Raw genomic sequence first — 22,751 nt, 5'->3', positions numbered from 1 at the left:
AAAGCTGACATTTTTGTTATAATAATCTTACCTACTTTTTGAACTTTAAAGTACCCAAAGTCAATGAACTGATAATTACAGAGAATGGAAGAAAAAACAATGAGTGGCCTCTGGAGCTCGTTTATCTTTGAAAGGTCTGTTTTTCGTACTGGCTCGTTCATGAGAAGATGAATGAAACTGACAACCTAAATGACAAGGAAGCTGATAGCTACACTTTAAATGTTCATCTCTGCATATTGATGTCAATTGAGAAAACTATTCACACCTGAGAAAGCTATATGAGTCGCTTAACCCATGGCTATTTAGAAAGAGGAAAGCATGATGGGGTCATAAAAGACAGGAAAGACTAAGAGAATATTTCTGATGCAAGGTTGATCGGAAGGAAAAAAATAGTATAGTTGATTTTTAAAAAGTGAAAAAATGGCATTTAAAATTTGTGATGCTACTCAACTGTTATCCCTGCAATTTGAAATTAATCTGTGATTTATCTGAGCTTGAATTTTAGATGGACCTGGCTCTTATGATGTTGAAATATAAACAAATATAAAAAATACACATCATATATACATATGATACATATAGATATACATGAAATTAATTCAAAAGCGATTAAAACATCTAACAGGGGTGTTCAACCTGCACCCTGGAAACATATGGCCCAGGATGGCTATGAATATGGCTCAACACAAAATCACAAACTTACTTAAAACATTATGAGAAATTTTTGTGATTTTTTTGGCGGGGTGGAACTTGATTGTGTGGTTCTTCAGTATGAACTTCGTAGGTGACAATGTCATGTCACAGTGTCACTTAAAATAAACTTGCATATGCTCTTGTTACTGCACGCGTGTTTGGCTTCAGTTTCACAGTGGTGGGCACCTTTTAGTGTGTTACCTCCTGAGCGCAGATAGTCAAAGACACCATCAGATGTCACGTGTGCTTGTGGTGACTTGACAAGACAGCAATTAGGAATAACGTCTCAACCTACCATTGCAATTCTAGGTGTTCAATGTTATTTGGAAAAAATCAGGTAAGCATCCTTATCTGATTTACAGAAAAATAATCAATATTTTGGTGCATTTGCTACTTCATTTTCAGTCGACATAAATATGTTCTTTGCCAATTCTCAAAGGCAATGCATAGAGCTGCAATCTGACATTCAACTTAAGGAAAAATTTGACCATGACTCTTTATTGGACTTTCACTGGTCCTGTCTTCCCAGAGACAAATATCCCTCACTTCACAATCACACTTTTTTCATGGCATTGCTTTTTGGCAGCACCTATGTGTGTGAGCCACTATTTTCAAGAATGAAGCACATGACGAATAAAATTAAAACTAAAATATCTGATGAGCATCTTGAGAACTCAATGAGAATTGCAGCTCTTTCCATCAAACCAGATACTGATGCACTAATTTCTTTAGTACAATGTCAAATATCCCACTAGTTTTATGTTGCTCACTTTTCTTTTAATGTCACAATAAAAATAATTTGTAAAAAGTATTTTATTACTTAGACATGTACATGTTTTAAATTAAATCACAAACTTGACATCTGCTTGATGATTTTAAAAGACTCTCTGGATGGGTCACTGCATAATTAAGATTATTTTGTGGGACTTTTTTTGCTTCTCTGGGGTGATGGATATCAGAAAAATTATGCACAGCCTTTTTTTTAACTCCTCAGCTTTTGTTACTGTTTGTGTAGTTAATGAGTAGCTCAAGACAATTCTTGCAAAGTGGTCCAGAGAAACCAAAAGGCTGGACACCCCCACCCTACAACATCTTTAACATTACTAACATCTGACTATATTTTAATTTTACTAACTTCCAATTCTAACTTTTTTCTTCTTTCTTCTTCAGAGATACACTCACTACAAAGTCTATTTTTTGCTACAACTTTAAACCGAATATGCCAAACAGATTTGTGTTTTCCATGTTTATATCATTGCTATTTTTTTTTTTTTTTTTTTTTTAATTTTTTTATTAAATCATAAGTGTATACAATGATATGATTATGGGGCATCATACACTCACTTCATAAACCATTTGACACATTTTTATCCCAGTGGTTAACATAGCCTTTCCGGCGTTATCTCAGTTACTGTGCCAAAACATTTATATTCTACATTTACCAAGTTTCGCAAATACCCCTGTAATATGCACCACAGGTGTGATCCCACCGATTCCCCTCCCTCTACCCACCCCCCCCTTTCCCACTTCCCCCTATTGTTAAGTTGTAGTTGGGTTATAGCTTTCATGTGAGAGTCCCAAATTAGTTTCATAGTAGGGCTGTGTACATTGGATATTTTTTCTTCCATTCTTGGGATACTTTACTAAGAAGAATATGTTCCAGCTCCATCCATGTAAACATGAAAGAGGTAAAGTCTCCATCTTTCTTTAAGGCTGCATAGTATTCCATGGTATACATATACCACAATTTATTAATCCATTCGTGGATCGATGGGCACTTCGGCTTTTTCCATGACTTAGCAATTATGAATTGGGCTGCAATAAACATTCTGGTACAAATATCTTTGTTATGTTGTGATTTTTGGTCTTCTGGGTATATGCCCAGCAGAGGAATTACAGGATTGAATGGCAGATCTATTTTTAGATCTCTGAGTGTTCTCCATATATCCCTCCAAAAGGAATGTATTAATTTGCATTCCCACCAGCAGTGCAGAAGTGTTCCCTTTTCTCCGCATCCACGCCAACATCTCTGGTCTTGAGATTTTGTGATATAGGCTAGTCTCATTGGAGTTAGATGATATCTCAAAGTAGTTTTGATTTGCATTTCTCTGATGATTAAAGATGATGAGCATTTTTTCATATGTCTGAAGGCCGTGCGCCTGTCTTCTTCAGAGAAGTTTCTCTTCAAATCCCTTGCCCAGCCTGCGATGGGATCCCTTGTTTTTTTCTTGCTGATGCGTTTGAGTTCTCTGTGGATTCTGGTTATTAAACCTTTGTCAGAGTTATACCCTGCAAATATTTTCTCCCATTCTGAGGGCTGTCTGCTTGCTCTGCTTACTGTGTTCTTAGCTGTGCAGAAGCTTTTTAGTTTGATCAAGTCCCAGTAGTGTATTTTTGAAGCTGCTTCAATTGCCCGGGGGGTTCTCCTCATGAAATACTCACCCAGACCAATTTCTTCAAGGGTTTTCCCTGCATTCTCCTCTAGTATTTTTATAGTTTCATGTCTTAAGTTTAAATCTTTAATCCAATGAGAGTCTATCTTAGTTAATGGTGAAAGGTGTGGGTCTAATTTCAGTCTTCTGCAGGTTGCCAGCCAGTTCACCCAGCACCATTTGTTAAATAGGGAATCTTTTCCCCACTGAATGTTTTTAATTGGCTTGTCAAAAATCAAATAGCGGTAAGTAGCTGGATTCATCTCTTGGTTCTCTATTCTATTCCAGATATCTACTTCTCTGTTTTTGTGCCAATACCATGCTGTTTTGATCACTATCGATTTGTAGTAAAGTCTGAGGTCTGGTAGTGTGATTCCTCCTGTTTTGTTTTTGTTTCTGAGTAATGTCTTGGCTATTCGAGGTTTTTTCTGATTCCATATAAAACGAAGTAATGTTTTTTCAAGATCTTTAAAATATGACAGTGGAGCTTTAATAGGGAGTGCGTTGAAAGTATATATTGCTTTGGGTAGTATGGACATTTTGATAATGTTGATTCTTCCTAGCCATGAGCATGGTATGTTTTTCCATTTGTTAACATTTTCAGCTATTTCTTTTCTTAGAGTTTCATAGTTCTCTTTATAGAGATCTTTCACGTCTTTTGTTAGGTAAATTCCCAAATATTTCATCTTCTTTGGCACTACTGTGAATGGGATAGAGTCCTTAACTGCTTTTTCAATTTGACTGTTGTTGGTGTATATAAAGGCTACCGATTTATGAATGTTGATTTTGTAACCTGAGACGCTGCTGTATTCCTTGATCACTTCTAGGAGTTTTGTAGTAGAGTCCTTAGTGTTTTCCAGATACACAATCATATCATCTGCGAAGAGCGAGAGTTTGATCTCTTCTGACCCTATATGGATACCCTTGATCGCCTTTTCTTCCCTAATTGCGGTGGCTAAAACTTCCATTACAATGTTGAAAAGCAATGGAGACAATGGGCAGCCTTGTCTGGTTCCTGATCTGAGTGGAAATGATTCCAATTTAACTCCATTCAATATGATATTGGCTGTGGGTTTGCTGTAGATAGCCTCTATCAGTTTAAGAAAAGTCCCTTCTAGACCAATTTTCTTGAGTGTTCTGATCATGAAGGGATGCTGGATATTATCAAAAGCTTTTTCTGCATCAATTGAGAGAATCATATGGTCTTTGTTTTTTAATTTGTTTATGTGCTGAATTACATTTATAGATTTACGTATATTGAACCAGCCTTGAGACCCTGGGATAAAACCAACTTGGTCATGATGTATAATTTGTTTGATGTGTTGCTGGATTCTGTTTGTTAGGATCTTGTTGAATATTTTTGCATCTATATTCATTAGTGATATTGGTCTATAATTTTCTTTTCTTGTTGGGTCTTTTCCTGGTTTGGGGATCAGGGTGATATTTGCTTCATAGAACGTGTTGGGTAGTCTTCCTTCTTTTTCTACATTTTGGAACAGGTTGAGTAATATAGGTACTAATTCCTCTTTAAAGGTTTGGTAGAATTCTGACGTGAAACCATCTGGTCCCGGGCTTTTCTTTTTAGGGAGGTTTTGTATAGTTGATGCTATTTCTGAACTTGTTATGGGTCTGTTCAACATTTCCACTTGATTCTGGTTAAGTCTTGGAAGGTGGCGTGCTTCCAAGTACCGGTCTATTTCCTTCAGATTTTCATATTTCTGAGAATAAAGTTTCTTGTAATATTCATTAAGGATTTTTTGGATTTCTAATGAGTCTGTGGTTATTTTGTCTTTGTTGTTTCTGATTGATGATATTAGAGATTTTACTCTTTTTTTCCTGATTAGGTTGGCCAGAGGTTTATCTATTTTATTGACCTTTTCAAAAAACCAGCTTTTTGATTTATTGATCTGTTGTATTATTCTTTTGTTTTCAATTTCATTTAATTCTGCTCTAATTTTGGTTATTTCTTTTCTTCTACTGGGTTTGGGGTTGGAATGTTCTTCCTTTTCCAGTTGCGTGAGATGTCCCATTAAGTTGTTAACTTCCTCTCTTTCCGTTCTCTTGAGGAAGGCTTGCAGTGCTATAAATTTCCCTCTTAGAACTGCCTTTGCAGTGTCCCAGAGGTTCTGATAGTTTGTGTCTTCATTGTCATTTTGTTCCAAAAAATTGGTGATTTCTTTCTTAATCTCATCTCTGACCCAGCTATCATTCAGCATAAGGTTATTTAACTTCCATGTTTTTGTATGGGTATGCAGATTCCTGTTGTTACTCAATTCAAGTTTTATTCCATGATGGTCCGAGAAGATGCATGGAATAATTTCTATTCCTTTAAATTTACTGAGGTTAGACTTGTGACCTAAGATGTGATCAATTTTGGAGTAAGTTCCGTGGGCTGATGAGAAGTATGTGTATTCAGTTTTGTTGGGATGAAATGTTCTGTAGATGTCTGCTAAATCTAAATACTGGATGGTTAGGTTTAAATCTAAGATTTCTTTGCTCAGCTTCTTTCTGGAGGATCGATCCAACACTGCCAAGGGAGTGTTGAAATCTCCAACGATTATGGAGCTGGAGGAAATCAAGTTACTCATGTCTGTTAGAGTTTCTCTTATAAATTGAGGTGCATTCTGGTTGGGTGCATAGATATTAATAATTGAGATCTCGTCATATTGAGTATTACCCTTAACAAATATGAAGTGACCATTCTTGTCCTTCCTTACTTTTGATGGTTTAAAGCCTACTGTATCTGCAAATAAAATTGCAACACCTGCTTTTTTCTGATTACCATTTGCCTGAAATATGGATGACCATCCTTTCACCCTGAGTCTGTATTTGTCTTTTAAGTTGAGATGTGACTCTTGTATGCAACAAATATCTGGCTTAAGTTTTTGTATCCAGTCAGCTAACCTATGCCTCTTTAGAGGACAGTTTAAGCCATTCACATTGATGGAGAGTAAGGATAAGTCTGGTGGAGTTTTGGGTATCGAGTTTTTCAAAGGTCCAGTGGACATTTTTAATCCTTTCGCCAGTGTGGAAGTTGGAGTTTGATCCGAAGTTTCTGAGTGAGTTTACTTTTGTGGTATAGGATTGGGTTGGTCATTGTGGAGGATAGGTCTGAGAACATCCTGAAGAGCTGGTTTACTTATGGCAAATTTTTTCAACATATGAATGTCATTGAAGTATTTAATTTCTCCATCATAGATGAAACTCAGTTTAGCTGGATACAAGATCCTGGGTTGAAAGTTTTTTTGCTTTAGGAGATTAAAAGTTGATGACCAGCCTCTTCTTGCTTGAAAAGTTTCAGCAGAGAGATCTGCAGTTATTCTAATATTCTTACCTTTGTACGTTATAGTTTTCTTTCGCCGGGCTGCTTTGAGAATCTTCTCTTTCATGTTAACTTTAGTGAAGCTAATTATGATATGTCTGGGAGATGGCTTTTTGGGGTTGAATCGTGCTGGGGTTCTGAAGCTGTCTGCTATCTGAATTTCAGATTCTCTAGGCATGTCTGGAAAATTTTCTTTCATAATTTCATGTAGAAGGGCCTCTGTGCCCTTGGCTGCCACATCATCAGCCTCCGAAATTCCTATAACCCTTATGTTATGTTTTTTCGAATTATCTGAGAGCTCTCTGAGTGAGTGATCCGTTTTTGCTCTCCATTTCTCTTCCTCTTTGAGAGATTGGGAGCGTTCGAAGACTTTATCTTCAATGTCAGAAATCCTTTCTTCTGCTTGCTCCATTCTGTTACTGAGGGATTCTACTGTATTTTTCATATCTTTGAGGGCTGTAAGTTCTTGTTTCAGTGTGTCTAAGTCTTTGGTGGTTTTGTCTTTAAATTCGTTAAATTCTTGAGACAACTTTTGAATTTCTCCTCGAATTCCTAATTCCATTTTATTAATCTTGTCTACAAACCAAATTCTGAATTCGACTTCTGACATCTCAGCCAGTTGTTTATGAATGGGATCTTCAATCACATCTGCCGTATCTTTTCTTGGGGGGGTTGATCTATTCTGGTTATTCATGTTACCAGAGTTTTTCCGCTGATTCCGCCCCATGGTTTACTCCCTTTGGTTTTTCCCCTGGGGTTTTATCGAGGGCCCGTACAGTGTTGTGGCCTGAGAAACTGGGGCCCTGTCTGGTGTGGTGGAGCAAAGTGGTTCTGTCTTGTTTTCAGCTGGTTTCTGTTCGATCCTATTGCAACTTCTACTCTGGCTTGAAGTCTCAGCTGTGTGAAAAAATCAGCAATTAAGTCACCCCGCCTGCCCACCTCTGGCCCCAGTTGGAAAAGGAGAATCAAACCTTCCTACAATCGCACACCCAGGGCACCACCTGAAAAGTCCTCAGTCTATTAGCCCAGTTCAAAAGGTCCGAATCAACTGTCTCAATCGGCACTTGTCTCAGGTGGAAGGGTTCAAGAGGTCTCTGGGAACTGGATCACAGGGGCCTGGTGACTCCTCTGAGACAGCTCACCCCAGTGCAGCGTGGAATCAGGAGGAGCCACCCCGCAAACAGAGCAGTCTGGGAAGGTTGACGTCTCCTTCCCCACTTTGCCCCTCCGTCGGACCCAGTCACTGGTATCTCTGCAGATGGCTAACCCAGTTGCCTGCAGTGAACAGACACTCCAGGGGTTTGCACCTGCCTGAATCGCGAGGAAGTCTGCCAGGCCCCCGCAGACTGCCGCTATCTAGCAGGAGGAGATGGGGCCTGACATCTTTGAGTGTTTGATGCAGGTGATGGGAAGGAGGTGTTCACTCAGGCTTAGCCCCGTCCCTGATGGATGCTGCTAACAGAACAGAACAGAACAGACAACTTTGTGAGGTTCTGTCTCTGTTCCTGTCATCGCCTACAGGAGACGGGCTGTTTTGAGTTCAAACGTCTTTGCTGCTGGAGAATTGCGTCTGAACACCTCTCTGGGTCGGCCCCGCCCTGGAGGCTTCTGGGTTTGTGAGCCGTGACACCGGTGGCCTCCTCTGGTTGCCCAGGGAGACAGGGGGTGTGGCCTCAGAATATCCAGAAGTGAGCGTTCTGCCGTTAAAGAAAAAACGGCTGTTGATCTACCTCCAGGGAACTGCTGCTCTGGTGTGGGCACTCAGGCGACCCTTTTCTCCTCTGTCCCGCGCCCCAGAGTCAGCACTGAGCGGCTGCAGTTTGTGCTGGGTCCACACCCCTTAAGAGATCCCCCAAGAATCAGAACTCTTGGGGGATGGGCCCCCAGACCCGGATTGGGAGTGGGGCGGGGGGAAGCTAGAGTTTCATTCAGTTTCACGCAATACTACGGTCAGGGGAGGGCTCCTGCACTGCACCGCAGGGAAGTGCCGCCAAGGCTTGATTTCCCCTCAGCAGAGTGCCCTCTCCTCGCTCATGTATCCCAGAGTCAGCGCTGACCTGACGCAGCTCAGGCACTGTGCACTCCCCTCGAGAAATCACCCAAGGAGCCGAACTCCGGAGGGATAGGCCCTCAGACCCCGAGTGAGAGTAGGGGCTCTCAGCTCTCAGCGGGGAGGCCAGAGTCTTATTCAGTCTTGTGCCCGGGGAGGGCTCCTGCACTGCACCGCAGGGAAGTGCCGCCAAGGCTTGATTTCCCCTCAGCGGAGTGCCCTCTCCTCGCTCACGTATCCCAGAGTCAGCGCTGACCTGACGCAGCTCAGGCACTGTGCACTCCCCTCGAGAAATCACCCAAGGAGCCGAACTCCTGGGGGATAGGCCCTCAGACCCCGAGTGAGAGTAGGGGTTCTCAGCTCTCAGCGGGGAGGCCAGAGTCTTATTCAGTCTTGGGCCCCGTATGCCCGGGGAGAGTTGGTGCACTGCACCGCAGGGAAGTGCCGCGAGGCGTGACTCCCCCTCAGCCCGGTGCCCTCTCCTCACTCGCGGGCCTCAGAGTCAATGCTACCAGTCGCAACTCGGGGACTGTCCACTCCCCTTGAGAAATCACCCAAGGATCCGAAGTCCTGGGGGACAGGCCTCCAGACCTCAGTGGGCGGGAGGGGAGCGCCGGGGATTCAGGGTTGCCGGCAAAGGATTCCCAAAGTTTTATTCAGCCCTATGCCCGGCAGGAGAACGCCACGGCACCCCAGTAGGGGAGGTAGGTCCAGTTTTTAGAAGGTCTTTCTCGTGGAGTGTAGTGGGAGGGCCTTTAATTTCTGCCCGCTTGTTAAATTGTGGGGCTCCAGAGCCGGTCTCATGGGGGAGGGGGACTCCCGTCCGCTTGGTGGTGGATTTTGTACCTTTTGTTTGCGTCCTTGTGATCACAACTTGCCTCAGCGGTGTTGATGTGCGTTCTTCAGCCTTCTCTCTTGGTGAGGCTCAAGTCCACCAGGATACTTACTAAATTCCTGTCCCTTAACTCTCCTTCTGGACGGGAGCCTTTGTTGAAAGCTGGCTTCAGTCCGCCATCTTGTCTCCCTCACACCTCATTGCTATTTTGATTATTGTAATTTAGCAAGATTTATGAAGTTTGGGTATCATAAAAATTTTAGCAATTTAAAAATTTACTACTTTTTCTTAAAAAATCAAAGTCATAATCACTTTTAAAATGTATCTATTATCATTCACCTTTAATTATGTATTGTCTATTTCCTGGTGAATTAGTCTATTCATTAAAAATAGAAAGAAAGAAACAGATTCACAGCTGCGAGTTTTCTGATTGTGTGTTTTAAGTAGTAAGCAGTTCTTGGGACACTGCTTACCTGGTTGTGGGTAATGAAAGCTCAACTTATCTGTTGTTTGGCTTCTATAGAGCAGAGAGGCACCTTAGGGAACTCTGAACTCGGTCTTGCTATGCAGAAAATCTCCCAGCAGAAAGGTAAATTGTGAATTGCTTCTCTCTAGCCAAAACCAGATTAAAAGGGTACTTTTAAGCGAGACTCTTCCTTTAAGTCCCGAAAAAAATACCTTCTCTTCTGCGCTTTTGATACCCCGAGTCAATCAAACAAAAATTTTAAATTGATCATGTATCTACAAATACAATATCCATTGATGCATAGCTCTAAGACTAAAATTAATTAAGCTTAATCTGTAATTAAGTCATCCGTGGACAACACCACAGTTGACTCAAAATGGAAATTGTCCTGTTGAGCTAGTATAGAAAATATTGCTGAATTTACACACAAAGCGAAATGTACACAAGCCCCCATACACTATTTCCTTGTAAACTGAAGCTTGAGTATTGTGAAAACTTCCCATTTGTGAGTATATGTTACTAGCAGGGTATGAAATCAAATCTTTAATATTTTGACAGAACTGTTAACATGAGATGAAATGAACCTCACAGATTAGCATCCTGATTTACAACTCCCTAGACTTTTGGAGCTTTTAGAAGAGTGTCTTGAGCTAAATGAGATGAGATAAATAAATGGAACACTAGTTAAAAGAAAAATCTCTTCTCATTCAGAAGTTAAGGATGGAATGCATATCAATGAAAAGGTACTCTAAGTCAGAAAATTAAAAAATGTTGAATCAGCAGAACATCGAAGTGAATCATTCCAAAGCAAAAGATCTTATGAATAAAATCAGAGAGGAGTAATCATGAATTCCAGATTCAATTCATTGTTCTGTGGCTGACATCGTATCTATCACACCTCCAGTCCTTTAATCATTCAGCACATGCTAATAGAACACCACTTGCCAGAAGTGGTGATATTGTGAATAAGATGGTGAACACTGGAGCTGAAATGTATTTGAATTGTATTTCTGTCCTTTATTGCTCTGTGACCTTGCAGAATTACCTTCACCCTTTGGTGGCTCAGATTCCTTATCTGCAAAATGGGGGCAATGAAGGAATCTAATACATTTGTTGTGCATATTAAGTGACTTGATATGTATAAAATTATTTTAGGAAGTGCTTGGCAGACCTTATATATTATATGCATCTTTGCTGTTATCATAATAATTTAGAACAGATTGGGAAAGCGTTTATATAGAGTCAAAGGATGAAGGATAAGACACGTATGCATGTAAAATAGAAATAATTCCATATTAAGTAGGATGCATATCAATTATTTCTTTTTCTTGTACTTCATCCATTCCATTTTATCTAAGACAACACCAGTATTTCCCTCTGGAGGGCCACTCTTTAACCCCATCCCTGTGGCTCAGGTGGGATTTAGTTTTTTTGTCTATTCCCCCAATTTCTGAGTTGGGGACCATTCCAAGTCTGACCAATAATATTTCATTCTATTTGCCGTTGATTATAGAACAGTTGGCTCAGGATGAAGATGTGGAATAATGAACATCTAAATGAGAACCCTGAAACATTTGCTGGTGTGTGTGATTGGAGATGCTCTCAGTCTATAGGAATCCCTAGTTTAAGTAGGATGTAAACCTAGGGGTGACAGGTGCCACGGTACTAATTTAGCTTGCATGTGACTGAAATTATTGCAGCCCAATTCATAATTGCTAAGTCATGGAAAAAGCCCAAGTGCCCATCGATCCACGTATGGATTAATAAATTGTGGTATATGTACACCATGGAATATTATGCAGCCTTAAAGAAAGATGGAGACTTTACCTCTTTCATGTTTACATGGATGGAGCTGGAACATATTCTTCTTAGTAAAGTATCTCAAGAATGGAAGAAAAAGTACCCAATGTACTCAGCCCTACTATGAAACTAATTTAGGGTTTTCACATGAAAGCGATAACCCAGTTACAACCTAAGAATAGGGGAAAGGGGGAAAGGGAGGGAAGGGAGAGGGGAGGTAGGTAGAGGGAAAGGGATTGGTGGGATTACACCAGCGGTGCATCTTACAAGGGTATATGTGAAACTTGGTAAATGTGGAATGTAAGTGTCTTGGCACAGTAACTGAGAGAATGCCAGGAAGGCTATGTTAACCAGTGTGATGAAAGTGTGTCAAACGGTCTGTGAAGCGAGTGAATGATGTCCCATGATCATATCAATGTACACAGCTATGAGTTAATAAAAAAAATAAAAAATAAAAAGATGTTGCATTCAAAAAAAAAAAAGAAATGGAGAGAGAGAATGGGGTGGGAGACTGGGGGAGAGGTAGGTAGTTCTCGTGATATCAGTTGAGTTCCCAAGGGCAGCTGTACCTGGGACTCTGACCTCACATATGAATATATTCTCATATTTCTAAAGTAAGGGTGAGCCAGGTGATTTTGTTTGCTAGCAAGAGTCTTCCCTGATGTGTAGGAACTAATTATTGTCATAAAGCATGTGAAAACATGTCATGGATGTTTTAAACATTAAAGGATGCTCATCAAGGGACATTGGGCCTGAATAAAATCAGGTCTTTGAAATCCTGAGACCTTTACATTTCATTATTTATAAAATCTTTACATACAGCAACAGAAAAATTACCTGTGAGTCTTTACTTCTCCATCTACCTTTTGAGAACACTTCAACTAAGGCCCTGGGCCAGATGGCTTCACTCCAGAATTCTATAAAACCTTCAAAGAAGAGCTTATACCTATATTATAGAGAGTTTTTCTATCAGGACACATCACAGACAGTTTGGGTCTTTCCCCAGAAGAGGGCTGGGCAGTCACTCTCTCCTTGGTTCTCCGGCACAATCTGTTCATAAATCCTGGACCAGGTTGGAGGTAAGTTTACATATGTGTCCCAATGATACTGTAGACACAGACAATGTCACATTTATCCTTGTGTCCTTTGCACTGATCACAATTCCTGAAACATAGCAGTACTCCATAGTCATCAAATCCCCAAACCAGGCATTCAGAGCTGAACGGGAGCAATCGTGGCGTCTGTCCCTAACTGATACTACTGGTACTCAGACAATAACACATCAGAAATCAGGTACACGAGTTTGTCAGGTCTGCTGTTATAAAGGACCACTGAATGGGAGGCTGAAACAACAGAAATTTATTTGCTCACAGTTCTGGGGGCCAGATGCTGAAAATCAAGGTCTTCAGGTTTCGTTTCTTGTGAAGCTGCTCTGGTTGGCTTCCCTTGTTTTCTTTTCTTTCTTTCTTTCTTTTTTTTTTTTTTTATTAAATCATAGCTGTGTACATCAATATGATCATGGGGCACCATACACTTGTTTCATAGAATATTTGACACATTTTCATCTCATTAGTTGACATAGCCCTCCTGGCATTTTCCTAGTTACTTTGCCAAGATATTTACATTCCACATTTGCCAAGGCTCACATGTACCCTTGTAAGATGCACCACAGGTGTGATCCTTTCAATCCCCCTCCCTCTACCCCCCTCCCCCCTCCCTCCCCACCCTTTCCACCTTCCCCCTGTTCTTAGGTTGTAACTTGGTTATAGCTTTCATGTGAAGGTCCTAAGTTAGTTTCATAGTAGGGGTGAATACATTGGATATTTTTTCTTCCATTCTTGAGACACTTTACTGAGAAGACTATGTTCCAGCTCCATCCATGTAAACATGAAAGAGGTAGTCTCCATCTTTCTTCAAGGCTGCATAGTATTCCATGGTGTACATATACCACAATTTCTTAATCCATTCGTGGATTGATGGGCACTTGGGCTTCTTCCATGACTTAGCAATTATGAATAGGGCTGCAATAAACATTCTGGTACAAATATCTTTGTTATGATGTGGTTTTTGGTCTTCTGGGTATATGCCCAGCAGAGGAATTACAGGATTGAATGGCAGATCTATTTTTAGATCTCTAAGTGTTCTCCATATATCTTTCCAAAAGGAATATATTAGTTTGCATTTCCACCAGCAGTGTAGAAGTGTTCCCTTTTCTCCACATCCACGCCAACATCTCTGGTCTTGAGATTTTGTGATATAGGCTAGTCTCACTGGAGTTAGAGGATATCTCAAAGTAGTTTTGTTTTGCATTTCTCTGATGATTAAAGATGATGAGCATTTTTTCATATGTTTGAAGGCCGCTCGCCTGTCTTCTTTGGAGAAGTTTCTTTTCAATTCTCTTGCCCAGCCTGTGATGGTATCCCTTGTTCTTTTCTTGCTAATGCGTTTGAGTTCTCTGTGGATTCTGGTTTTTAAACCTTTGTTAGAGACATAACCTGCAAATATCTTCTCCCATTCTGTGGGCTGTTTGCTTGCTTTGCTTACTGCGTTCTTGGCCATGCAGAAGCTTTTAGTTTGATCAAGTCCCAAAAGTGTATTTTTGAAGCTGCTTCAATCGCCCGGGGGGTCCTTCTCATAAAAAACTCACCCAACCCAGTTTCTTCAAGGGTTTTCCCTGCACTCTCTTCTAGTATTTTTATAGTTTCATGTCTTAAGTTTAGGTCTTTAATCCAGTAAGAGTCTATCTTGGTTAGTGGTGAAAGGTGTGGATCCAGTTTCAGTCTTCTACAGGTTGCCAGCCAGTTCACCCTGCACCATTTGTTAAATAGGGAATCTTTTCCCCACTGGATGTTTTTAATTGGCTTGTCAAAGATTAAATAACAGTAAGTAGCTGGGTTCATCTCTTGGTTCTCTATTCTGTTCCAGACATCTACTTCTCTGTTTTTGTGCCAATACCATGCTGTTTTGATCACTATCGATTTGTAGTATAGCCTGAGGTCTGGCAGCGTAATTCCTCCTGCTTTGTTTTTATTTCTGAGTAATGCCTTGGCTATTCGAGGTTTTTTCTGATTCCATATAAAACGAAGTATTGTTTTTTCAAGATCTTTAAAGTATGACAGTGGAACTTTAATAGGTATACATTGCTTTGGGTAGTATGGACATTTTAACAATGTTGATTCTTCCCAGCCATGAGCATGGTATGTTTTTCCATTTGTTAATATTTTCAGCTATTTCTTTTCTTAGAGTTTCATAGTTTTCTTTATAGAGATTTTTCACGTCCTTTGTCAGATAAATTCCCAAATATGTCATCTTCTTTGGCACTACTGTGAATGGGATAGAGTCCTTAATTGTTTTTTTTTAACTTAACTATTGTTGGTATATATAAAGGCTACCGAGGTATGAATGTTGATTTTGTAACCTGAGATGCTGCTGTATTCCTTGATCACTTCTAGGAGTTTTGTAGTAGAGTCCCTAGTGTTTTCCAGATATACAATCATATCATCTGCGAAGAGCGAAAGTTTGATCTCTTCTGACCCTACGTGGATGCCCTTGATCGCCTTTTCTTCCCTAATTGCGGTGGCTAAAACTTCCATTAAAATGTTAAAAAGCAATGGAGACAATGGGCAGCCTTGTTTGGTCCTGATCTAAGTGGAAATGTTTCCAATTTAACTCCGTTCAATATGATATTGGCTGCGGGTTTGCTGTAGATGGCCTCTATCAGTTTAAGAAATGTCCCTTCTATACCAATTTTTTTAAGTGTTCTGATCATGAAGGGATATTGGATATTATCACAAGCTTTTTCTGCATCGATTGAGAGAATCATATGATCTTTGTTTTTTACTTGGTTTATGTGCTGAATTACATTTATAGATTTATGTATATTGAACCAGCCTTGAGACCCTGGGATAAAGCCAACTTGATCATGATGTATGATTTGTTTGATATGTTGCTGGATTCTGTTTGTTAGGTCTTGTTGAATATTTTTGCATCTATATTCATTAGTGATATTGGTCTATAATTTTTTTTTGTTGGGTCTTTTCCTGGTTTGGGGTCAGGGTGATGTTTGCTTCATAGAACGTGTTGGGGAGTCTTCCATCTTTTTCTACATTTTGGAACAGTTTGAGTAATATAGGTACTAATTCCTCTTTAAAGGTTTGGTAGAATTCTGATGTGAAACCACCTGGTCCCAGACTTTTCTTTTTGGGGAGGTTTTGTATGGTTGATGTTATTTCTGAACTTGAAATGGGCCTGTTCAACATTTCCACTTGATTCTGGTTAAGTCTTGGAAGGTGACGAGCTTCCAAGTATCTGTCCATTTCCTTCAGATTTTCATATTTCAACTTTCTTGTAATATTCATTAAGGATTTTTTTGATTTCTGAGGAGTCTGTTGTTATTTCATCTTTGTCATTTCTGATTGATGAGATTAGAGATTTTACCCTTTTTTTCCTGATTAGGTTGGCAATGGTTTATCTATTTTGTTGACCTTTTCAAAAAACCAGCTTTTTGATTTATTGATGTGTTGTATTATTCTTTTGTTTTCAGTTTCATTTAGTTCTGCTCTGATTTTGGTTATTTCTTTTCTTCTACTGGGTTTGGGGTTGGAGTGTTCTTCCTTTTCCAGTTGCTTGAGATGTCCCATTAAGTTGCTAACTTCCTCTTTTTCTGTTCTCCTGAGGAAGGCCTGCAGCACTATAATTTTCCCTCTTAGAACTGCCTTTGCGGTGTCCCAGAGGTTCTGATAGTTCGCGTCTTCATTGTCGTTTTGTTCCAAAACTTTGGCAATTTCCTTCTTGATTTCATCTCTGACCCAGCTATCATTCAGCATGAGGTTATTTAACTTCCATGTTTTTGTATGCGTATGCAGATTCCTGTTGTTACTCAGCTCAAGTTTTATTCCATGATGGTCCAAGAAGATGCATGGAATAACTTCTATTCCTTTAAATTTACTGAGGTTAGATTTGTGACCTAAGATGTGATCGATTTTGGAGTAAGTTCCATGGGCTGATGAGAAGTATGTGTATTCAGTTTTGTTAGGATGAAATGTTCTGTAGATATCTGGTAGATCTAAATGCTGGATGGTTAGATTTAAATCTAAAATTTCTTTACTCAGCTTTTTGTTGGAGGATCGATCCCTCACTGCCAAAGGAGTGTTAAAATCTCCCACTATTATGGAGCTGGAGGAAACATATTGAGTATTACCCTTAACAAATATGAAGTGACCATTCTTATCCTTCCTTACTTTTGTTGGTTTAAAGCCTATTGTGTCTGCAAATAAAATCGCAACACCTGCTTTTTTCTGGTTGCCATTTGCCTGAAATATGGATGACCATCCTTTCACCCTGAGTCTGTATTTGTCTTTTAAGTTAAGATGTGACTCTTGTAAGCAACAGATATCTGGTCTGAGTTTTTGTATCCAGTCAGCTAACCTATGTCTCTTTAGAGGACAGTTTAAGCCATTCACATTAATGGAGATTATTGATAAGTTTGGTGAAATTTTGGGTATCGAGTTTTTCAAAAGTCCAGTGGACAGTTTTAATCTTTTCGCCATTGTAGAAGTTGGAGTTTGATCAGGAGTGTCTGAGTGAGTTTACGTTTGTAGTAGAGGATTGGGTTGGTCATTACGGAGGATAGGTCTGAGAATATCCTGAAGAGCTGGTTTGGTTGTGGCAAATTTCTTCAACATATGAATGTCTTTAAAGTATTTAATTTCTCCATCATAGATGAAACTCAGTTTTGCAGGGTACAAGATCCGGGGTTGAAAGTTATTTTGCTTTAGGAGATTAAAAGTCGATGACCACCCTCTTCTTGCTTGAAAAGTTTCAGCAGAGAGATCTGCAGTCAATCTAATGTTCTTACCTTTGTAGGTAATGGCTTTCTTTCACCTGATAACCTTGAGAATTTTCTCCTTCATGTTGACTTTAGTGAAGCTAATTATGATATGTCTGGGCAATGACTTATTGGGTTTGAATCGTGCTGGAGTTCTGAAACTGTCTGCTATCTGAATTTCAGAATCTCTGGGCATGTCTGGAAAATTCTCTTTCATAATTTCATGCATAAGGGCCTCTGTGCCCATCGATGCCACTTCATCATTTTCCGGAACTCCTATTATTCGTATATTTGCCTTCTTCAAATTATCCCAGAGCTCTCTAAGAGAAAGATCCGTTTTTGCTCTCCATTTCTCTTCCTCTTTGAGAGTTTGGGAGCATTCAAAGGCTTTATCTTCGATGTCAGAAATCGTTTCTTCTGCTTGCTCCATTCTGCTGCTGAGGGATTCTACTGTATTTTTCATATCTTTAAGGGCTGCAAATTCTTGCTTCAGTGTGTCTAAGTCTTTGGTGGTTTTGTCTTTAAATTCGTTAAATTCTTGAGACAACTTTTGAATTTCTCCTTGGAGTCCCAATTCCATTTTATCAATCTTGTATGCAATCCAAATTCTGAATTCGATTTCTGACATGTCTGCCAGTTGTTTATGAATGGGATCTTCCACTACATCCGCCATTTCTTTCCTTGGGAGTGTTTGATCTATTCTGGTTATTCATGTTACCGGAGATTTTCTGCTGATTCCGCCCCATGGTTATTTTACTCCCTTTGATGTTTTCCCCTAGGGTTTTGTTGAGGGCCCGTTCAGTGTTGTAGCCTGAGAGACTGGGGCCCTGTCTGGTGTGGTGGGGCTGAGTGGTTCTGACTTATTGTCAGCTGGCTTCTGTTTCACCTCATTGAAGCATTTACTCTGGGTTGAAGTCTCAGTTCTCTGAGTCGGCCCTACCCTGGATGTTTCCAGGGTCTGTGAGTCACCTCAGGCAAATCATATACTCAGGGGTGGCCTCCTGTGGTTGCCCAGGGAGGCAGGGGGTATGGCTTCAGCCGCCTCAGGGAACTGCTGCTCTGATGTGGGTCTCCCCCAGCCTCACTCCTGTGTCCCAGAGTCAGGACCGACCAGCCGCAGTTCGGGCACTGTCCACGCCCCGACAAATCCCTCAAGAATTTGGACTCCAGATCCCAGAGTGAGGGTGGGGTGGGGTGCTGGAAGCTCAGAGCCACCGGCAGCAAGTGCACTCAATTCCTCCCAATCTTTGGCTCCACTGCACCGCTGCAGCCCAAGCCTCCAGGCTTCAGAGTGAGGGTGGGGTGGGGGGAGCGGCTGTAGCCCAGAACCACCAGGCAGCAAACAGACTCAGCTCCACCCAGTTCCCTGCCCGGCCACACGGCAGGCACTCAGGTCTCCAGAGCACAGAGCGAGGGCGGGGGGAGTGCCAGGAGCCCAGAGCCAGCAGGGGCTCTGAGCTGCAGGGAGCCCAGTCAGCAGCGAGCAAATTCAGTTCCTCCCAGTCTCTCGCCCGGTTGTATGGAGGCAGCTCAAGCCTTCAGGCTTCAGAGTGGGGGCAGGGTTGAGGGAGTGCCTGGAGCCCAGAACCGATGGGCAGCGAACAGACTCAGCTCCACCCAGGTCCCTGCCCGGCCACATGGCAGGCGCTCAGGTCTCCGGACCACAGTGTGAGGGTGGGGGAGCGCCTGGAGCCCAGAGCCAGTGGGGGTTCCGAGCCGTAGGGAGCCAGATCGACAGCGAGCAAATTCAGTTCCTCCCAGTCTCTCGCCCAGTTGTACTGTTGCAGCACAAACCTTCAGGCTTCAGAGTGGGGGTGGGGTGGAGGGAGCAGCTGGAGCCCAGAACCGCCAGGCAGCGAAAAACAGACTCCACTCCACCGGGCTCCCTGCCCGGTCACACGGCAGGTGCTCAGGTCTCCGGACCACATAACAAGGGCAGGGGGAGCACCAGGAGCTCAGAGCAGCAGGGAGCTCAGAGCAGCTGGTAGCAAGTTCGACTCAGTTATATGCCTGGTTGTACTGTTGCCCAAGGAGGGCTGCTGCACCTTGCCTTGGGGAAGTGCCACCCTGGTGAGGGTCTCCCTCCGCTGACTGTCCTCACCTCTCTCCCGTGCCCCAGAATCAGTGCTGACCAGCTGCAGCTCGGGGACTGTCCTCTCCCCTTTAGGAGCCACCCAAGAATCCGAACTCCTGGGGGACAGGCTTTCAGACCTCAGAGAGAGTGGAGGGAAGTGCTGGGTGCTCAGAGTTGCCGGCAAAGGATATGTACAGATTTATACAGTTTATGCCTGGCAGGAGAATGCCTAGGCATCCTAGTAAGGGAGGTAGGTCCAGTTTGTAGAGGTGTCTCCCGTGAAGTGTAGTGGGATGGCCTTTGATTTATGTCCTTTTGTTTGTGGGGCCCTTAAGCCAATCAGGTGGGGGAGGGGGGACTCCCGTCCGCTTGGTGATGGGTTTTGTACCTTTTGTTTGCTTCCTTGTGGTCGCAGCTCTCCTCAGTGGGGTTGATGTGCGTTCTTCAACTTTCTCGCTTGGTGTTGCTCGAATCCATCAGGTTACTTGCTAAGTTTTCGTCCCTTAACTCTCCTTCAGGATGGGAGCCTCTGTGGAAAGCTGGCTTCAGTCCGCCATCTTCCCTAAAACCCCCCGGCTTCCCTTGTTTTCGTGTGGTCTTTCCTCCGTGTGCACTGTTGGGGTCTCCTTATGCCTTCACCCTGAACCACCAACATGCAGTTTTCCAACCATATTAGATTAGGCCTTCCTCGAGGCCTCCTTTTCATTTGACCATTGCTTTAAAATCCTTATTTCCAAATATAGCCACAAGCCAAGCAGAGCCAAACAGAGTGAAAATAATGTCCCTTTGGTGGGTTTTTATTTCTTTCTTCAGCTCATCCTCAACTATACCAGGTGTTCATGTCATCTGAGATGATCCTGTGTGATATTTTCTTCTTGTCTGTTTCACATTTCAGCTTTTTCCCCTTTTGCACAACACTTTGGTAATTCTTTTTTTACAAAACTAAACTGAAATTTATTAACATCCCACTCTTAACATTTCTTACTGACAAACAGAAACACTTTGGTCATTTTTTTTTTTTCCCCAGTTTTTGGCTGGGGCTGAGTTTGAACCCACCATGTCCAGCATATGGGGCTGGCGCCTTACTCCTTTGAGCTACAGGTGCCACATGACACTTTGGTAATTCTTTAATCCTTTCCAACCTCCTCCTCTCTCCCCATCACTCTCTCCCCTCCAGCACCCTTGGGGGAGCTGCCTTGCGTTCTCCTCTGTGCCTCCAGTAGGATGGTCTACCGTTCATTGCCATCTACTCTTCCATTTATTTTATTTATTTTTAAACATTTTTTATTTAATAACTTTTATTTTAATTTATTAAATGGATACAAGTGTTATTGTGACATGAATGAATTGTCAGGGCTTTTAGTGTGCCTGTGACCAACATAGTGTAGATTATAAAAGATATGAGTTGTAATCCCTTTCCCCCTTCCCACCCTTCCTCCTCCTTAGCTTCCACTGTCCTCTACACAACTTTACGATCTTGGGAACCCATCATTTAGCTCACACTTATTAGTGAGGACACATGGTGTTTGATTTTTCATTGCCAGGATACTTTGCTTAGGATAATGTTCCCCACTTCAGTCAAAGTTTCCACCAATGACATTATTTCATTTTTTTTTTTTTTTTGTGATTTTTGGCCAGGGCTGGGTTTGAACCCGCCACCTCCAGCATATGGGACTGGCGCCTTAGTCCTTGAGCCACAGACGTCGCCCTATTTCATTTCTTTTTGTGACTGAAGAGTACCACATGGTATGTATACGTAGTATACCACATGTTCTTTATCCACTCATCAATTAATGGGCACCTAGGCTGAGTCCACAGTTTTGCAAGTATAAATTGTGCTGCAAGAAACTTCTAGTCTTTTTGATATAATGACTTCTTTTCCTTTGAGTAGATAACAAGTAGTCAAGTAGTGAGATTGTTGGATCACATGGTAGGTTTACCTTTAGTTCTTTGAGGAATCCACATATGGTTTTCTATAGAGGTTGCACTCACTTATAGTTCCACCAACAGAATGTAAGTGAGGGCTTGGCTAGGAGAGGGCATGCTTTGAAGCTGCAATGCCAGATGGGGAGGGGGGATCTGCTCGTCTGTGTGAGAATGCTCCAGGTAAGAGACGATCAGTAGCCCTACTTGCTTTCATCCACACCCTGAGAATGATTAAGATCAAAGCTTCTGTCCCTCTGTATGTTTCCCTTTTGTTTCTCAAAACCTCCTTTCTTATTCTAATAAGGTATAAGGAAGGGGGGTGGCAAATGAAGAGAACGTCCCTCACTACAAATAAATGAAGTAAGTTTGGGATTATCAATGAGTGACTGGCATGGGGAAAACAAATGTCATGTCTGGGACATGAAAGATCCTGGATCTCATTATGGCCAACTGATGCCACCAATTCTCCTTGGTGGCAGGTCTCTTTGGTATTTTTAGCTGCTGGCTTCAGCTCCATAGGAAGGAGCAACATTAAATGTCAGGGGGCTCCCCAGCACTTAAGAAAACTACACAAACATGTATAATCTAGTTATTCAGTGAAGCTGTACTTATGGATAAAAGAATATAGTAGATCCCAAAAGAGTAATACCAATACTCTTGCTTTGCAAATGTTTTGCAAATAACAGTTAAAATTGTAGGATGATATTAACATATAAATGTGTACTAGTTCAATTCTAAAGAAAACATCCAAAAACACATACTCCAAGGAACTACAATTGAGGATATCATTGTTTTATGGAGCAGTTTACTATTATATTTGCCAGCTAACTATTAGGACCTACCTTGTATAGTGTCACTATTTGGAAAACTGCATGCTGTTAATTACCACTATAAAGTTATGAAAGGTTCAGTGAATATGTATACCTTACTCAGACTGGAGGACAGTTGAGTCAGCATTGTAAAATTTACAGGCAAGAGGCTAGTATGTTTTATTAAAAATCTTCGAGATTAATGAGGGTGTCGATATGTTTCAGTACTGAACAAACTCATAAATGAGATTTTATATGCGTTAGTCATTTAAAAATGAGAAAAAAATTCTGTTGGGTTCAGCTTCCTATAGAGTTGTTATTTTTTATTTTTATCCAACTAAGATAGCAACTCGATGATAATGATAACTCTAACAATAGTAATAAATGTTAGCATTCATTGAATATTATTATGCATTAAGTACTATGCTAAACCCTTTCATGGATGACCTTGTTTACTTGTCAGAGCAGTCATAAAGATTAACTATTTCGATGGTCCTTATTTTATGGATAAAAAAAA

Source organism: Nycticebus coucang, chromosome 23, assembly GCF_027406575.1.
Source record: "Nycticebus coucang isolate mNycCou1 chromosome 23, mNycCou1.pri, whole genome shotgun sequence".
In the NCBI taxonomy this organism is placed as follows: Eukaryota; Metazoa; Chordata; class Mammalia; order Primates; family Lorisidae; genus Nycticebus; species Nycticebus coucang.
The sequence above is the reverse complement of the archived record's forward strand: the minus strand, read 5'-3'. Positions refer to the sequence as shown.